General features: G+C 48.0%; 1 protein-coding gene across 1 annotated transcript in view; it reads left to right on the top strand.

The window, feature by feature from the left end:
- The first annotated feature begins 549 nt into the window (after positions 1–549).
- The window catches only part of naaladl2 (N-acetylated alpha-linked acidic dipeptidase like 2), a 480,620-nt gene continuing 464,627 nt past the window's right edge, over positions 550–16,542 (top strand). The window contains exon 1 of the mRNA XM_080297617.1: positions 550–966. The gene's annotated coding sequence lies outside the window, so the exon portion shown is untranslated. The remainder of the gene's footprint in view (positions 967–16,542) is intronic.

Here is a 16,542-nt window from a genome sequence, read left to right as displayed (position 1 = left end):
AAAGCAGACATGAAAGTGTCAATACAGTACATCTGTAATGGTGTAAACCTTTCAGAGCCTACTTGGACTGTCTCCAGTTGCCATTGTTATTGGAGCTCTACAAGCAATTTCTTTAAGACTGTGCCCATATCCAGTGTCCAACCTTATGGGAGGAGCTCTGAGCTTGTTGTATGACTCACTCTTTACACCGCTTCAGTGAAAGCTATTGCACCACATTTCACAACAATTTATGTTCACGGTGCTTTATGGCATTTACAGTATACTGTTTTGTCTGTAAGATTTTTAAATTTGTATTGATTTATTTTGTTTGCTTCTTTTGCTTTGTTGTAGAGGTAGCAACAACTTCTCATTTTTACAGTGAAAGCAAGTGTGCTTTCAGTACAGTGGCTACTGTGTGTAAGGTGTGTGTCTGTGTCTGATTACAGCAACCAATGTAAAACATAACCGCAGAGGATTACATCATAGAAGCTAAAAAAAGTGCCAATTACACAGAGACACACACACACCCTCTCGCACACACACGCACGTTATGCTGGCAACACAGCCAAACAGGTTAGTTGAATGCAGGTAAGAGAGGAGGAAGGACTATGCTAATGTCAGCACTTGGAGAGAGAAAAGCTAGCCTACTGTTAAACAGTTCAACTAAAACACAGCCGGGGTAAATTAACAGGTGTACGGGTGAGCAGTGAGGGCAGACATTTATCGTAGACGGGTAAATAGTCAGAAAGGTGTAGACAAGCAGTCACACAAGTTACCAAGCAGTGTGTTTTTTAGACAGGCAGAGTGTCAGGTAAACAAGCAGCCTGCTCTCCCTGTCTGCTATGGTGTTGTAGCTGGAGAAATACAAGCAGAGGCAGCAACACAGAAAAGAAGCTATTAGAAAGGTCTTTATCCTCTGCTGCCCCCTCTTTGAGACACACAGACTGAGGCTACTCCAAGGCTATTCAACCAACTCGGCTTTGAAAGGTAAATGTGTAGATTCAGTTTGCTTACATCTCAAACACTTGATCTGTACACATGACTGTGTATGCATGCACTTCATCCATGCTTTAATCTATCTGTGTGTTTACATGGAGTTGGTCAGATTCATTTAGTTTAACATGAATCTCTGTCGTTCTGAAACTCCAGTAAATGGTAAACAAGCTAAGAATATCCTGCTCCTTCTTTCTGAGTGGCAATAGGCTAGTTCAGATACATGCATATTGTCAATGTACTCTGTTATGTTTTTGCACTGAAATTAAAATCTACCTAAAATGCAGTGTGAGATTAATGGGAATAGATGTTTCTTAGAGTTGAGCAAGTTACTTCAGTTAAATTTGTTTTTGTTCCTGGGTAACCAAGTGAAGGCCAATTACAATGAGTATGTAGGCACACTGGTTACCATTGTTACAGGCATGGTCCTTTAAGGGTGAAGCCTGATGGGAAATGTATGCGGGTGTGTGTAGCGGAACTGCCTGTCGGGTGTGTGAGGGTGAGCGGAGAAGGAAAAGAAAAGTAACGGTTAACTACAGAAGAGACGAAGAGAAAGTAAATAAAAGGAATATAATAACTCCCTCGGCAGCCAAAGTTGTATCGGCGATGCCCGCTGTGAGTAAACTGTTTCAGCCCACTGTACGCGGTGTTCGTGCCTTGGAGGAGAAATAAAGGTTCGGTAAAGCAGTTTCCTACGCCTCCCTCGATCTTCTTGCTAGCGGAGTTGACCTGTATAGTAAGCTGTTGCCGGCTGCGAGTCAAGTAACTGCCAGAGGTTTCCTTACTACGGTTCAGGGCTGCGGATCTGGCGCGGTAACACTGGGGGCTCTTTTCCGGGATAAAACTCCGCAAAGCGCCGAGAGAGAGGGAGCGAACTTTCTTTTTCTCTTTTCCCTCGGACGACAGAGAAAATGGCGGCTCCGAGAGATGCTGAAGGGGATGGCATGGGAATGTACTTCAGTAAGAGCAGCAACCCATTTTTGCCAGAAACCCCAGAGAGTGGCACAGCTAATGTGGACCGTGCCACTTATGTAAACAATAGAATCCACAGCATCAACCCCTTCATCACGGACATAGAGTTAATGCCAGCGGCGAGCATAGCAGCAGTCTATACGACGGAGTTTGAGGCTGCATGGCATCTCACCCCGCCACCTTCAGCTCACACCAACCCTTTCTTAACACCAATAGCGAAGCAGAATGCAGTGTGCAGTGAGTTTAAGCAGTTGCAGTGCTCAGACTGCGAAGGCCCTGGTAACACTGCATCTACACCGCTCACAGTGGGACAGCATGGCTCGCATGATCACCCACCTCGGATTGTTACATCTCGGCCATGCAGCCAGCCATTCACCGCCATGAACTGTACCTGCAGTGTCCCTAGAAAAACGCAGTTTACTGAGCCAGCGAAGCTACCCATTATGCCGGGTATACCCCAACCTGCGCAGTACAGCTATGAAATGCCAGCTCAGGGCTATTTTTCCCCAACAACTCGCATGGCAATACCAGCACCAGATGGGGGGCGTGGGCTTTGCAAGCATGACCAGGGTCACAGTTCAAAACAAGCCATGCCAGGGCCACGCGGCTGTTTTCCTGGTGTAGTGCAAGACGGGGGTTTTGCAGATTGTAGTGCTGATGGACAGACGAGGGGCAAGGAGAAAATTCCCACATTACAACCAGACCATTTCGATGGGTCAGGGTCATGGAAAGACTTTCTCTATCAGTTCGAGACCTGTGCAAAGGCCAACTGCTGGATGGAGAACACCATGGCTGTCCAACTGAGATTCAGCCTGAGGGGCGCAGCTGGAGCCATAATCCACAAAAACCCCAAATCTGCTCGCTGGAGTTACCAGAGGATTGTGGAGGAGGTGGAGGCTGCCTATGGGCCGTGTTCAGAGCATGCAGCAGCCATTGGCATTGAGCTACGGCAGAGAATCCGGAAACCAGGTGAGGCCCTGCACACCCTCAGAGATGATATATACGAGAAGGTTTCCATTGTGTATGCCAACCGCTCCAAGCTGGAGCAGGACTGCATTGCTGTAGAGATCTTCACTAATGCTTTGGCAGATGCTGAAATGGTCCAGAAATTGTTGGAAGAACAACCACGCACCCTGGCAAGAGCCTATGAAATCGCCCACAGGTTCGAGACAACGGAAAGGGCCGCCAGGGCAGTCACACAGCTTATGCAGCCAGGGCCACGAGTCTCTACAGCACAGGGGACCCGAACAGCTGCATTACGGGAGAGTGTTCATATGCTAAGTTATGAACCACCGGAGAGGGCCCAAAGACCTATCCAGCGTGGGCGCCAAAGCTGGAGCACATCTAACAGGTCAAGCAGGAAGGAGGCTGTTTGCCATAACTGCTCCGGCATAGGACATCTACAGAGGAACTGCCCCTCTCCTCGCTCACCTGCCCAAAAGCCTGTAAAAGCTGCTAGAGGCCCAGCCCCTGACCCAGGCACAGTGTTCCACAACGGAGGCCAAGATGTGATGTGTGTCCAGATAGCAATACAGGGACGGGAAATACGGGCCTTGCTGGATTCTGGTGCACGGCGGAATGTGCTGCCCCTCCACTATTTTAACACCATCCCCGCAGAGTCAAGACCTCAGGTGCAGGCATCCACTGCTCAGACTCTACAAGGCATTGGTCCAGAGGGATTGGCCGTTCTGGGCGAGGTCAACCTGCCTGTACAGGTGGGGAGCGGTGTTGAAAATGTAGACTTTCTTTTGGCCGACATGGCTGAAGGCACTGAAGTTATTCTGGGGCACCCTTTCCTGCAACAATCGTGCGCTTGCTTAGACTACGGCCGCCAAGAGATAACCCTGTTTAATGAAAAGATACCATGTTCTGGCGTGGGCCCTCGACCCCAGGTGCTTGTTGTTAGGGTGGCACGCACTACGGTTTTGGAACCAGGCTGCGAGTATGTGGTCCCCGGGTTTTCCAGCTCCCACTGTGCCGCCCATAGAGACATGATGCTAAGCCCTACAAAGGGCTTTGTGGAGAAGCACCAAGTACTGGTAGCTCACGCAGTTGTGCAACCTAGTAAACCCTCTAGCATCCCAATCAGAGTCTTTAACCCTGGGGCCGCAGCTGTCACCTTAAAGCGTGGTGCCGTGGCAGGGGTTCTTCAGCCCGTGCAGGTCCTGGAGGGGTCGGGGGGTCGCCCACCAAGGGTCCTGGCAGCCCTCGAACTTAATGGTACTCCCCCTGCTTCTGTACCAAGCCATTTGCAGGCCCTTTACGCCGAGAGCAGCCCCGGTTTGACTCACGTTGCCCGCTACGATCTGGCAGGCCTGCTGAGGTCCTACAGTGATGTCTTCTCCACTGGCCCGAATGACCTTGGTCGCACTGGTGTTGTTCAGCATGACATCCTGACCACGCCATGGCCACCAGTTAAGCACCCGCCACGCAGGATGGCAGGGGACAAACAAATAGCGGCCGACCAGCAAGTACAGCAGAGCTTGGAGGCTGGGCTAGCTCAACCTAGCAATAGCGGCTGGGCTGCTCCAATTGTGATAGTGAAGAAGAAGGACCAGAGTCCCAGACTATGCGTGGACTATAGACCACTAAATGAGCGAACCCTTAAAGACGCTTATCCCCTGCCACGCATCCAGGACACCCTTGACACGCTTTCTACTGCCAAGTACTTCAGTACACTAGACCTGACTTCAGGGTACTGGCAGGTAGAGATGACCCCCAGAGCCCGAAAAGCAGCTGCATTTTGTACCCGTAAGGGATTGTTCGAGTGGAATGTGATGCCGTTTGGACTGTGCAACGCACCTGCCACATTCCAAAGGCTTATGGACAGAGTCCTGGCTGGGCTTCAGTGGGAGACATGCCTAGTGTACCTAGATGACATCATTGTCCTGGGCCAGGATAGCACCCAGATGCTGGAGCGGCTCGAGCAAGTGTTCATCAGATTGCGTGGAGCCAACCTAAAACTGAAGCCATCTAAATGCTGTCTGTTTCGGGAGCAGGTGGCCTATCTGGGCCATATCATCTCTGCTGGAGGTATTTCCACGGACCCCCAGAAAGTCCAGCAGGTGACGGACTGGCCTGCACCACGGACCGTCACAGAAGTGCGTCAGTTTGTTGGCTTAGCCTCATACTACCGCCGGTTCGTGGAGGACTTTGCCACAGTGGCTAAACCCCTCCACGAACTCACTAAGAAGTATGCCCGTTTTAACTGGACTGCCGAGTGCCAGGGAGCATTCCAGGAATTAAAAAGACGGCTTACGGCAGCCCCTGTCCTGGGTTACCCACTGGACCAGGGTGACTTCTTCCTCGACACTGATGCCAGCAATTGTGGGATTGGAGCGATTCTCTCCCAAGTGCAAGGGGGCGAAGAGCGGGTCTTGGCCTATGGGAGCAGGCGGCTGTCGGCTACCGAACAAAACTATTGTACGACCAGGCAAGAGCTTCTGGCGGTTGTGGCGTTCACTTCCCACTTCAGACAGTACCTGCTGGGTAGGCCGTTCACTGTCCGGACTGACCATAGCAGCCTCCGCTGGCTGACCAGGCTGAGGGAGCCCGAGGGCCAGCTGGCCCGCTGGTTGGAGAAGCTGGCAGAGTATAACTTCCAGGTGCTGCACCGACCTGGGAAAAACCACCAGAATGCGGATGCACTTTCCAGGAGACCCTGCCGCGCTTCATGCCCGTGCACACTCCCAGAGCCCACCATCAACAGCGACCGGTTCGAGCATAAAGGTGTGCAGTGTAACTTAGAGGACTGTGGTACTAGCATGACCCCCCCAGGGCAGCCCCCAGTGGGGGTAGTGGGGCCTGATGGTACCGATGAGAAAAGCCGGGTAGCAGAACCAGAGTGTGCACCCGTAGCAGCAGTGGACTGTTGTTCCAGTAGTAGCCACGACACCTGCCCAAATATCCACCGGGTGGATGAGTCCCATCACACTAGCTTGTTCAGTGGCTGGACCCCAGAACAGCTCTTGGCTAGCCAGAAGAACGATGTGGATATAGGCCCAGTTTGGGAATGGAAGGAAAAAGGGGAAGGTCGGCCCGTCTGGGCCGATGTAGCGGCATGCAGCCCCGCAACCAAAGCCTACTGGGCGCAGTGGAAGAGACTATACCTAAAAGATGGAGTGCTGGTGAGGAAATTCCACTGTACAGAAAGTAATGTGTTTTTCCCCCAAATCCTTCTGCCTCACGCCTATCGTCACTCCGTAATGCAGCAGATGCACGATGGCCCAGTGGGTGGCCACTTTGGGGCAGAAAGGACCCTGGCACGCTTGAAGAATAGGTACTACTGGTACAACATGAAAGATGATGTGACCCTGTGGTGCCGCACTTGCACCAGTTGTGCTGAAAGGGCGCGGCCCCCAAAAACCCCCCAGGCAGCGATGGGCACGGTACGTGTTGGCGCCCCCATGGAGAGGATTGCAGTCGATCTGATGGGACCGTTGAACGAAACAGAAAGGCATAACCGATTCATATTGGTGGTACAAGACTACTTCAGCAAGTGGGTGGAGGCTTATCCAGTCCCCGATGCACAAGCGCCCACGGTGGCAGGAAAGGTTGTTGCGGAGTGGGTATGTAGATATGGAGCCCCACAGTCTCTGCATAGCGACCAGGGCACCAACTTTGAGTCGGCTGTGTTCCAGGGGATGTGTGAACTGTTCGGAATCAAAAAGACACGCACCACGCCCTTTCATCCACAGTCCGATGGCCAGGTAGAGCGTTTTAATGCTACCCTGCAGAAGGCCTTAGCCACCACCGCGGAGCGCTGCCACTGGGACTGGGATATAATGATCCCCTATGCTGTCATGGCTTATCGGGCAACTAAGCACAGTTCCACAGGATTGACCCCAAACATGATGCTTCTGGGCCGAGAGATAACCGAGCCTATTGACCTGGTCGCGGGTCTGCCGGCCGACGACACCCCCAACTGCACTACACCACAGTATGTGGTGCAACTCAGGGAAAGGCTGGAGCTTTCCCACCAACTGGCACGGGAGGCTCTCGGGAAATCTGTTGAGCGCGCTAAGAAACAGTACGATAAGAATATCTGCCAAGTTCAGTATCCAGTCGGCGCTGCAGTGTGGCATCTGATCAAAGGGACCAAGAGAGTGCGGCACAAGGTTCGCAAGTTTCTGCCTTCCTATGAGGGCCCCTACTTCGTAGTGGGCCTGTTGGATGATTTAGTATACTGCATTAAAAAGGGGCCCCGAGCAAAGGCTAAAGTGGTTCATCACGACAGACTCAAGCCTTATCACTCAAGAACGCCGCTGGACAACAGCTGGGTCTTCCAAGACTCCGACCAGGCAGCACCCACCGAGGTGCCTCCTCCAGCGCTCGACGAAAGCGATTCTGACATTGATTTCGGCCCCTTCGACTTGTGGGAGACCCCAGCTGGGGCAGATCAACCAGATACTGGTGCTTCCCTGAGAGCTGGCTCTCCGCCACCCGCTCAAGGAGATGGTAGTGGGTTGCCAGCCAGCCCTGTTCAGCCTTACGTGGATGGGGCTGAAGGACCAGAACAGCACCCTTCCTTCAGGTCCACACCCCGTTCCAGACCACAGCGTGTGCGGCGGGCGCCGGACATGCTTGGTGACTGGGTCAGTCACTAGGCTAGTATGTCCTAACTGAGTCGGGGTGTAGGCGGATCGCTGCCCTGCTCAGTAGTTCAAAAAAAAAAAAAAAAAGAAAAAAAAAAGAAAAAAATTGTTCATGTTACATATGTTAAGTGATATGACTGTTGTAAATTGAGTTGTTACAGGGGGCTATTCTTACGTGTACTGTTGGGCTTGTTTGTCTTGCTGTTTCCTGGCAACATGGCTGTCGACGGGCTGCAAGTTATTGTTTGAACTGTTTATACTAATGAGGTAAAGCTGGATATAGCTGTAGTGCCTTAATGTCTTTCTTTATGAATACTGTCTATGTGAAGGGCGGGATATGGACATTGACTTGCACCCTCCTCAAAGTGAACCCTGTACATCCTATGTTTTCTTGTGCTTAAAATATGGACAGTTGTCTACTTCAAGATTGTTCCATCCTAAGGATCGCCATTTTTGGACTGGGGGCACGACTGCTGTCCCGCATTGAATGCTGTATGTTTCCTTGTTAATGGGGGGTCCATGTGCTGGAATGATGTTAAGGGTTTAATTATCATCCAGAGTGGGGGTAGTGTTACAGGCATGGTCCTTTAAGGGTGAAGCCTGATGCTCACACTGCCAAACCAATTCACCGGACAATTATATCCACGCTCTTTGGTTCTGTCCACCAGTTCAGAAGTTTTGGCGCGAGATATGTGAAGACTTATCGAAGTGTCTGAAATGTAACATTCCAACTTCCCCCTTAGTGTGTTTGTTGGGCAGCTTAGATAATGTCACTTCAGAAAAGAATATCGCCCATATGGTTTTCACTGCCCTATGCATAGCCAAGAAAACAGTCCTCATGAACTGGAAAAATAAAAATAATCTTAATTCTAACCAATATAGAAATTATCTATTAGATTACATTAGTCTTGATACAGCCTCTGCCACCACATCAGATCAATTGCTCTGGGCTCCTTTGATCAGCTCCATCACCTAGTGGGGGTGGGGGGTCATAGTTTGGTCCCGCCTTCACTGTTGTGATTGGTGTGGGGGTAGGGACAGGCTTAGGGCGTTGGGGGGTTCCCCGGAGGCATCTTCCTTGGGGGGCTCAACCCGGGGTAGCGGTCATGTCCGGTTAGGGGCTCTGTTGGCTCTCCGGTGACTGTTTCCTCGCGGCTGCGTGCAGGGGGGCTAGGGGAGGGTCTGTGCTGACGGACGTGGGTTACTGACCTGGTAGCCTGGCTGCCCCTGGGTGGGTCCGGGATGGGCGTGAGGTTCTGGGAGCGCTCCGTCTCTGGGCTGGGACCCGGACCGGGCCTCGGGGGCTTGGGTCCTGGTTGGTGTGTTGCCGGGGTTGTGGGCGGGTGGGTGCATGGGGGCCCAGCCCTGGAGCAGGGTGCCGCCGGTGCGTCGAGCCACCTGGGGGGCTCTTCAACTGGTGGGGGAGATTGTCACATCTTGCAGGAGCTTTCCTCTCCTCAGGAGCTCCCTCTGCAGGAGGGGGAGATACAGGAGAGGTGGAGGAAGATCTCAGCCTGGGTGTTTATTGTCTTATGTAGTCTGGAAGATGAGTGGATGGTGGGGTGGGTGCAGTTTTCTCTGTGGTGGGGTTGGGTGGACTGTCCCGGGCTCTGTGGGGCCGGGCGGCGCTGCTGCACTGGGCCCGGTCTGGATGGGCCTGGGCCCCCTTTCCCTGGCAGGTCGCGGAGTATGGGGGTGCCTACTGGGGTCAGCGGGGGAGCTGGCCCCAGGGAGGGGTCACTTGCCCCTCCCTTCCTTCCCTCCCCATCTCCAGCTGCCTCCCTCTTCCTGCTCCACCACAACCACCCACACATGCAGGGCCTTGGAGTAGGGGTATGTCACCAGGGTGCAGAGGAGGCTACCCCCCCCTCTGTCCCCTTCTGGCTGCCTCTGCCTCAATTTTATCCCACAACTTAGACATTCACATTACTCACACTCTCATTACACATACATATAGGATCTTGGGGGTGGGCACGATACACGGAGTCCAAAGTACCATCAGGGTGTACACCCCACCCCTGGCATCGTTGCCCACCTCTCAATTTTAAATACACGTAGACATTGAGGGCTAGCAGGAGGGACCATGCGCTTACCTGCTGCTCTCTGGCAGGTAGCTCCAAGCCCTCCTGGGTTTTAAATGCACCTTAGAACACACATGCATCAACATTACAATGAGCGGGTGGAGGGAGGTTCGGAGTCTTCTCTCACCCCCGTTCTCTGCGACCTGCTGGAGCGGGGGGGCTAGGACTAGGAGGAGGAGTTGGCCGTCCGACTGCGGTCTGGAGTGTGGAGCCTTCCTGCTGCTGCGGAGTCGGGGCGGTCTGCCTCCCCCCACCGCAGGGAAAAGGGAAACACCACCTGGGTCTGGGTGCAGTTCCCCCCTCCAGGGGCGGGGGCACCTAGACCCGGTTTGTAGAGTACGCTTGGGGAGTGTGATCGTGTGTACAACGTCTCTTTATGTCTGTCTCCACGTTGGTTGAGTGTGGAGTAAGTGCATATGAGAGCATGAGGGTGGGAATGGATGTTTGTATCTGTGTGTGCCTGTATGTCTGTGTCTATATGTCAGGTTGGGTGTCAGGCGCCACCTCTCTGGGGACATCTCAGGCCCTCCAAGGTTTGGAGGCCTATCTCCCCCTACCACCACTTCCCCTGCCAGTGGCGGACCCCCTCAGACATCGGTGCGTTGGTGGTTCTTTGTGTCCGGGGATGGGCGTCCAGGTACACACCGGCTCACTCCTTGGCGGCCGCTTATCGGGGCTTGGGGCCTGGGGCTCGCTCGGGCCACTTCGGAGGTGGGGTGCCCCCGGCCTCTCGGCCTGGGGCTCGGTCACTCAGGCGCAGCTGGCTGCCGGCGGAGCTCACGGGCGCGTCACTGCAACTCCCCCTGGCTTCTGCTCCGCTGCTGCTGAGTGAGCCCTCATCTGGGACTCTCCTCAGCTCTTTCCGGGACAGTGGCGCAACTGCCCCTCTGTTGGTCTTCCTTGGTCTCTTGTGTTCTGGGGGCCTCTGGATGTCTGGAGTTTTGATCTCCTCCACACCTGCTTCACGCCCTGGAGGACGGGGCTGTGGCCCCCCCACACCCTCTAGCAGATTATTACATGAAGGAACCTTTTAAAAAAACAAAAAACAAGCACGTCCATGCTCACAGGTGTACACACGGGTGATCACACCCACAAACTACACCCTTTTTGGCTCCTACCTCAAAGCACACTGTGTTCTGTTGATCTTATGTGCTGCACAATAATGTTTAACATTTAGTATTTACTGTCATATTCCCATATATCATTGTGATGTTGTTTATTCTATTACTCTTGTTCTCTTCTGCTTGCTTTCTTTTTTCTTTCTCAGCAGGTGATCCAGGTGATTGATATATGCATTTTTTTTCTCTGCCCGTTCTGTTGGTTTTTGTCTTTTGCCCTTCTCCCCCGTCCCTCTTCTCAGCTGTTTCTCTTTCCCTCTTTCTTTCTCCCCTTCTTTCCCCCATTCAAGTCTGTCCCGTATTCATTAAGTGAAAATAAAATAAACAATAAAAGGTGAATCAAATGGACCATTACGGCAAGGCTGGGATGGTCAGTTTGGTAAAGTAAATCCGTTGGGCATCTTTCTTTGCCTTTAGACAACAATTCTGATGGCAGAAAAGTAACGGTTAACTACAGAAGAGACGAAGAGAAAGTAAATAAAAGGAATACAATAACTCCCTCGGCAGCCAAAGTTGTATCGGCGATGCCCGCTGTGAGTAAACTGTTTCAGCCCACTGTACGCGGTGTTCGTGCCTTGGAGGAGAAATAAAGGTTCGGTAAAGCAGTTTCCTACGCCTCCCTCGATCTTCTTGCTAGCGGAGTTGACCTGTATAGTAAGCTGTTGCCGGCTGCGAGTCAAGTAACTGCCAGAGGTTTCCTTACTACGGTTCGGGGCCGCGGATCTGGCGCGGTAACACCATTCAAAAATCCTATACCACACCAGGCCAGCCCTGTCTCCCTGTGCTTTATGTATTTGTGTGCCATCTTCTAGACGATCCCCATCAATCACATTTGTTAACATATGGTCCACACACTGGACCTGCAGCTCAGTGTGCTGCTGTGGTTTTTTCTTACTGTGTTTTGCATGTGTCACAGGCAGTATGTATATACACATAAACACACACACAGCCAAAAGTTGGTATTTAACAGGTGTTAAGGCTCCAGGCATCAAATAGCAGCGCATCCCTGTGTGTGCGGAAGAGATATTCTGGAAGTGATTTACAGCTTTGTAAATCTGAATCACAATTATTCCTTAAATATGAAAGGAGGCGATGGAAATGAATCCTCACAAACAACAATTATGGGAAAGTTGATATTTTTGTTGTTTTAAAATCATTCTTGGTTCATATTGGTTCCTAAAGGTATGTGTAAATAATACTGAAATTTACATATTAACATTACCTTGCAGATTCAGGTTACTCAGGTTATAAATACAATGAAATAAAATTTGGAATAAAAAGTACATTAGATATTAGTTAAACACTGGAACACAATAATCAGGAATAAAAAGAATAAATGAAATAATCAGGATAAAGGTGATCAGTGGACAGTCGTAACTTCTTTACGTTTGAAACAAGTTGGCACTTTTGTACTGTTAATTGAAGAACATAATTAAAAGAACACATTTTAGATGTCACATGTCCAGTTTGTAAGGGCTTGTGTTTGAAATAAAAGTAAAAAAAAATCAAAATCATCAGTAGTTGTAATATTACAGAAATATTGCTGAAATTGTGTTATATCATGAATATATTGTGGGCACCATTAAAACTAGAACCTCCGACTTTCCAAACCCCTTTAGAACCGCTTGAATAAGCTGTTAACATTTGATATATACCTAACAAGTCTAAATCACTGAATAAGTATTGTAGCATAAGAAAAATATTTTAAAGAGGGAAAAAACAGAGAAACGCACGGAACCCATCATTGCCGGTATTTTAAAACTGAGCTCACAGTTGACTACAACAAAATCAGAAACACATTTTTGTTAATTAATCAATGTAAAAACTAGAACTGTGAAAAGTTATCACGCCATACACAACTGTCTTCTCTCCACGAAACTTGAAGTCTCTCTCACGTCAAACGTCTACCCTGCCCCATTCAGTCTGCAAGCCTCTTCAGTTCTCTCAGCTCTGAAATCTGTCAGATTTAGCTGCCCTGCTCAGACTTTCAGGGGAGATTATGAGACCGTGGACCTCGAACATTCAAATGTAATTTATACCAATTTACAAGTGGGCCACATTAGGTTCAATCCACTGAGTCCAGTACACCTAGCTGCGGGCCAGCTAGGTGTACTGGTATTTAGTATTTAGTTTCAGTTAACTAAATACTGAAAAAAATAAAACTAAAAAAAAGTTGCACATATTCATGTAAGCCATTTAATACTATGTTATTATACAGCACTTTTCCTATTACACCTATCACCCTGCCGATTTGTCTGCAACAGCTGCGTCACTCTCTGCCTGCACCATTTTTATAGTTTTATATTTGTTTATAGTTCATAATTTTCCCATATTAGATCTTTCTTTATGAACTCAGTTGCTTTGCGGATTAATATTTTTAAAAAGCTCATTTGATTATTAATGCTTTTTTTCTGATGGTGGGCACCGTTAGCAACACTTCCATGCAGATGCCTTGTAACGAGATCGGGAAACCTTCATGTGACTGCTTAATCTGAATACTGAGGTTAGGTTAAGTGAAGCTAGATAATGGCTACCCATCCTAGATATGTTGAGCTTCATAGTTTAGGGTCCAGTTCAGTTATTACAACATAAACTTGATCATTTGTTTGTTCAGTTTTTCCGTTTTGTGTTTTTTCACCCAACAGGTGTGAAACATAAGTAACTTAAGCTTTTGGAAAACATTTGATGCCTGACTTTTGTGAACTCAGCTTCCCACCTTCTGATTTCTTCAGATTGTTTTATCAGTAGCAAAGCTTTCATGTCTTGAACGTCAAGTCTTTGCCTTTTTTTTTAATTCTACAATTTTATCTTAATTTTTCTGTTTCTGCATATCACTTTCAAAATGTTCACTTTATCCAAAAGGCACATGGATATTTTCTTCTTGTTTCACACATCTTCTTTGATTTCTCCCGAGCTTTCCTTTTTCCTCTGTCCTTTTTTCATCTTAATATCATCTGACATTCCTTACCTGCAAGCAGACGGGGTATCACCTGTCGTCTGTTCGCTTTTTCTTCTGCAACACGATCTGATGCGTCTCTCAAACAACAAAAGGGAACAGAGAAAAAGAAGGGGTGGGCGACAGTGGAGAGGGAGGAGGGAGAGGATGGGAGGCTGGTCTGCGGCTTGGTATCTTAGACAGTCCAGCACTTTCTTTGTTATCTGCTCTCAGTGTGGGAGAAAAGCATCCCACCTTCTATATTATCATCAAGCAATGATAAGGATGGCCCTGGCTACTCTTCTCTCACAAAGGCAAGCTGATGCCTCAAGGCCATGTATGTGTGTGCGTGCGTGTGTCTGTGTGTGTGTCATGGTCCTGGGTCTTTTGACCCAGCGTTTTAAGTTTGAGTTTATTTTGTTCATTAGGTTATCTAAGTTCATTTGGTTATTAGACTCCTTGTGTTTTCTTCCCCTGTATTTAAGCTTCCCCTCACCCTTCGTGTTTCATGCTGCGTGTCTTATGTTATCAAGTTTGTATTATTATGCCTAAGTGTTTCTAGTTATTATTTTCCCCTCGTGTTTCCAACCATGTTAAATCTCCCCTGCTCTTCATGCGTTTCATGTCTGTGTCTTACGTTGTCAAGTTCGGGTTGTCATGTCTATGTCTCATTATGTTTCCTGTTTTATTGTGAAGAGGTCTGGTGTTCTGTGTTCATCATGTTCAGTTTTACTCTCCCACTGTGACGTCATTATGTTCATGTGTGCCAGCTGTTTCCTCATGTGTCTCCACTTCCCCTAATCACCTCCTGTGTATTTAAGTCCTCTGTTTTCAGTGTGTGATTGTCAGGTCGTCTGTTGTCCACGCCATGTTTCCTATGCCATGCTTCCAAGTTTCTTGTCTAGGTTTTTCTTATTGTTTGTTTAGATTTCCCAGTTTAGGTTTGTGTTAATTTTGCTTCAGTTTGCCTTGCCCTTTGTTTGTACCTTTTTTTTCCAGCCATATTAAACGGCTCGCTTTTTGTTAACATTCAAGTTTTGTTCCCTGTTCCTTGGAGTCTGCATTTTGGGTCCTTTTTCAATTCATACAGTCTGCCCTCGCCAGACTGTGACAGTGTGTGTGTCCGTCCATGTATCTGAAACCATGTCATGAAGACTCCAAAAACACCAAGGGATGTCTTATCCTTTTATTCTATATAGAGATAACAGTGTTAGCGTGATTTTGTTGCGACTTTGAGATACTGGCTTTGGCTCACCTCAGTACAATGGAACTCAAAGGCATTGTGGCATTCAAACAGCCCTGAAATTCACTGACTGAAAGTTTCCGTTTCCAAATGTATTTGCATGGTTTCTTAGGATAAACAACCAAAGAAGCGTCTGTACACATGCTTAAAAAGTTTTCATTAGCTCTGCTTTTGTGGAGAATATCTAAACTATGATTAGATTGGCCAGAAGTTGAAACAAGTTTAATCTTTTTAATTTAGCTGGAAAAGTGTTCATTCAGGCGGTTTCTGTAATAGATGCATAGGAAAAGCCTCAAGAGCTGGATGACATATGCAGTATACGCATCCATGTGCAGGAAGCCAGAGAGGATTCAAGGTAATTTTGACTGGTCTGCCACTTAATTGGTGTGTGGGATCTCAGGAAGTTGGTATTGTTGGGCTTTGAAAATATGTGCATATTTATTTTATTGTATTGAAATAGGGTTTTTTTTTGTGTTTTTACAGGGGAAAGTTGCACCACACAGTTTACAAAACATCACATTTTTCTTGACATCAAATGCGAAACGTGTCCATATGTCTCCTCATCTTCCAAAGCGACACCAGAAGCAACAAGTTGCATGGTCAGTGGGGGTTGAGAGAGCTTTTAGATCGGTATGCGTGCCCATTAAGTGCCATCAAAGGGGTCCATATTAATGATAATGATGTTGTTGCACTAGGACATGTTTGTGAAGAAGCATCCTAGCAACATAAATTAAAAATATCCAAACTCCAATCAGTTACAATTGTTACAGTGTTGTGTCAGCAGTGTTTTAAATCAGTAATTTTTCAGTTTTTCAGAGCCAGGAGGCAGAAAGGGATGCATACAGCATATGGTTATTAATGTTTAAAGATTCTGAACATAAAAGCTTAAAATGATTATTTAACAAAACTGCAGTTGTTTCCATGTAAAAATTAAAATCTAAGTTTATGAATAATTATTACTTGGTGCTGTCAAAGAACAGGGCATTTTATATGCATTTCAAAAGGGTGAGCAAGCTAGAGAGAGCTTGGATTGTGCAGCACTACTCTATTTTTCATTTTTGATTGAATTATTTTTCATTAAATTAACTTAAAACTTGAAATGAACCAGTGAAGGAATGTTGGCATGGAACAGAAAAAACAAATGAACATAAAAGATAAAATGCCAAATTCCAAAGTTTGGTTTGTTTTAGTTTTAGGATAGTGTTAAAGGCCTTCTGTGGGGCCTGTTTTATACAGAAAAGTAGAGACAGGAGACATGAGTTGCGTTTGGTCTGCAGGCTGTTCCTCGTCTGTTTTATTAAACAGAATTTCACAGCATTCTTCTCTGTTCATGCAGACACACATTCCTCTTGTAACACCCCCCCCCCATCATCCAGCCCATTTGGTTGCCTTGTTTTCTTACAAGTATAAGTTGTGAGTACAAGTATATCAGTCTCCTTATTTACAATGAATCTGCAGCAATTACATTCTGCTGCTGTTCAGCATCAACAACATCTCTGTGCAGCAATGTTAACACTGCAACCAACCTGCTTATATTACCATTGTGCATTCTTTATATCTTAACAGATTCAAACATATATTACACTTGTAAACAATAAACAACCATATCCTGCAATTGCCCACAAAA

The sequence above is a fragment of the Astatotilapia calliptera genome, chromosome 23 (genome assembly GCF_964374335.1).
Source record: "Astatotilapia calliptera chromosome 23, fAstCal68.1, whole genome shotgun sequence".
Lineage (NCBI taxonomy): Eukaryota > Metazoa > Chordata > Actinopteri > Cichliformes > Cichlidae > Astatotilapia > Astatotilapia calliptera.
Note: the sequence above shows the minus strand (reverse complement) of the source record. Positions and strands in the feature narration are given on the sequence as shown.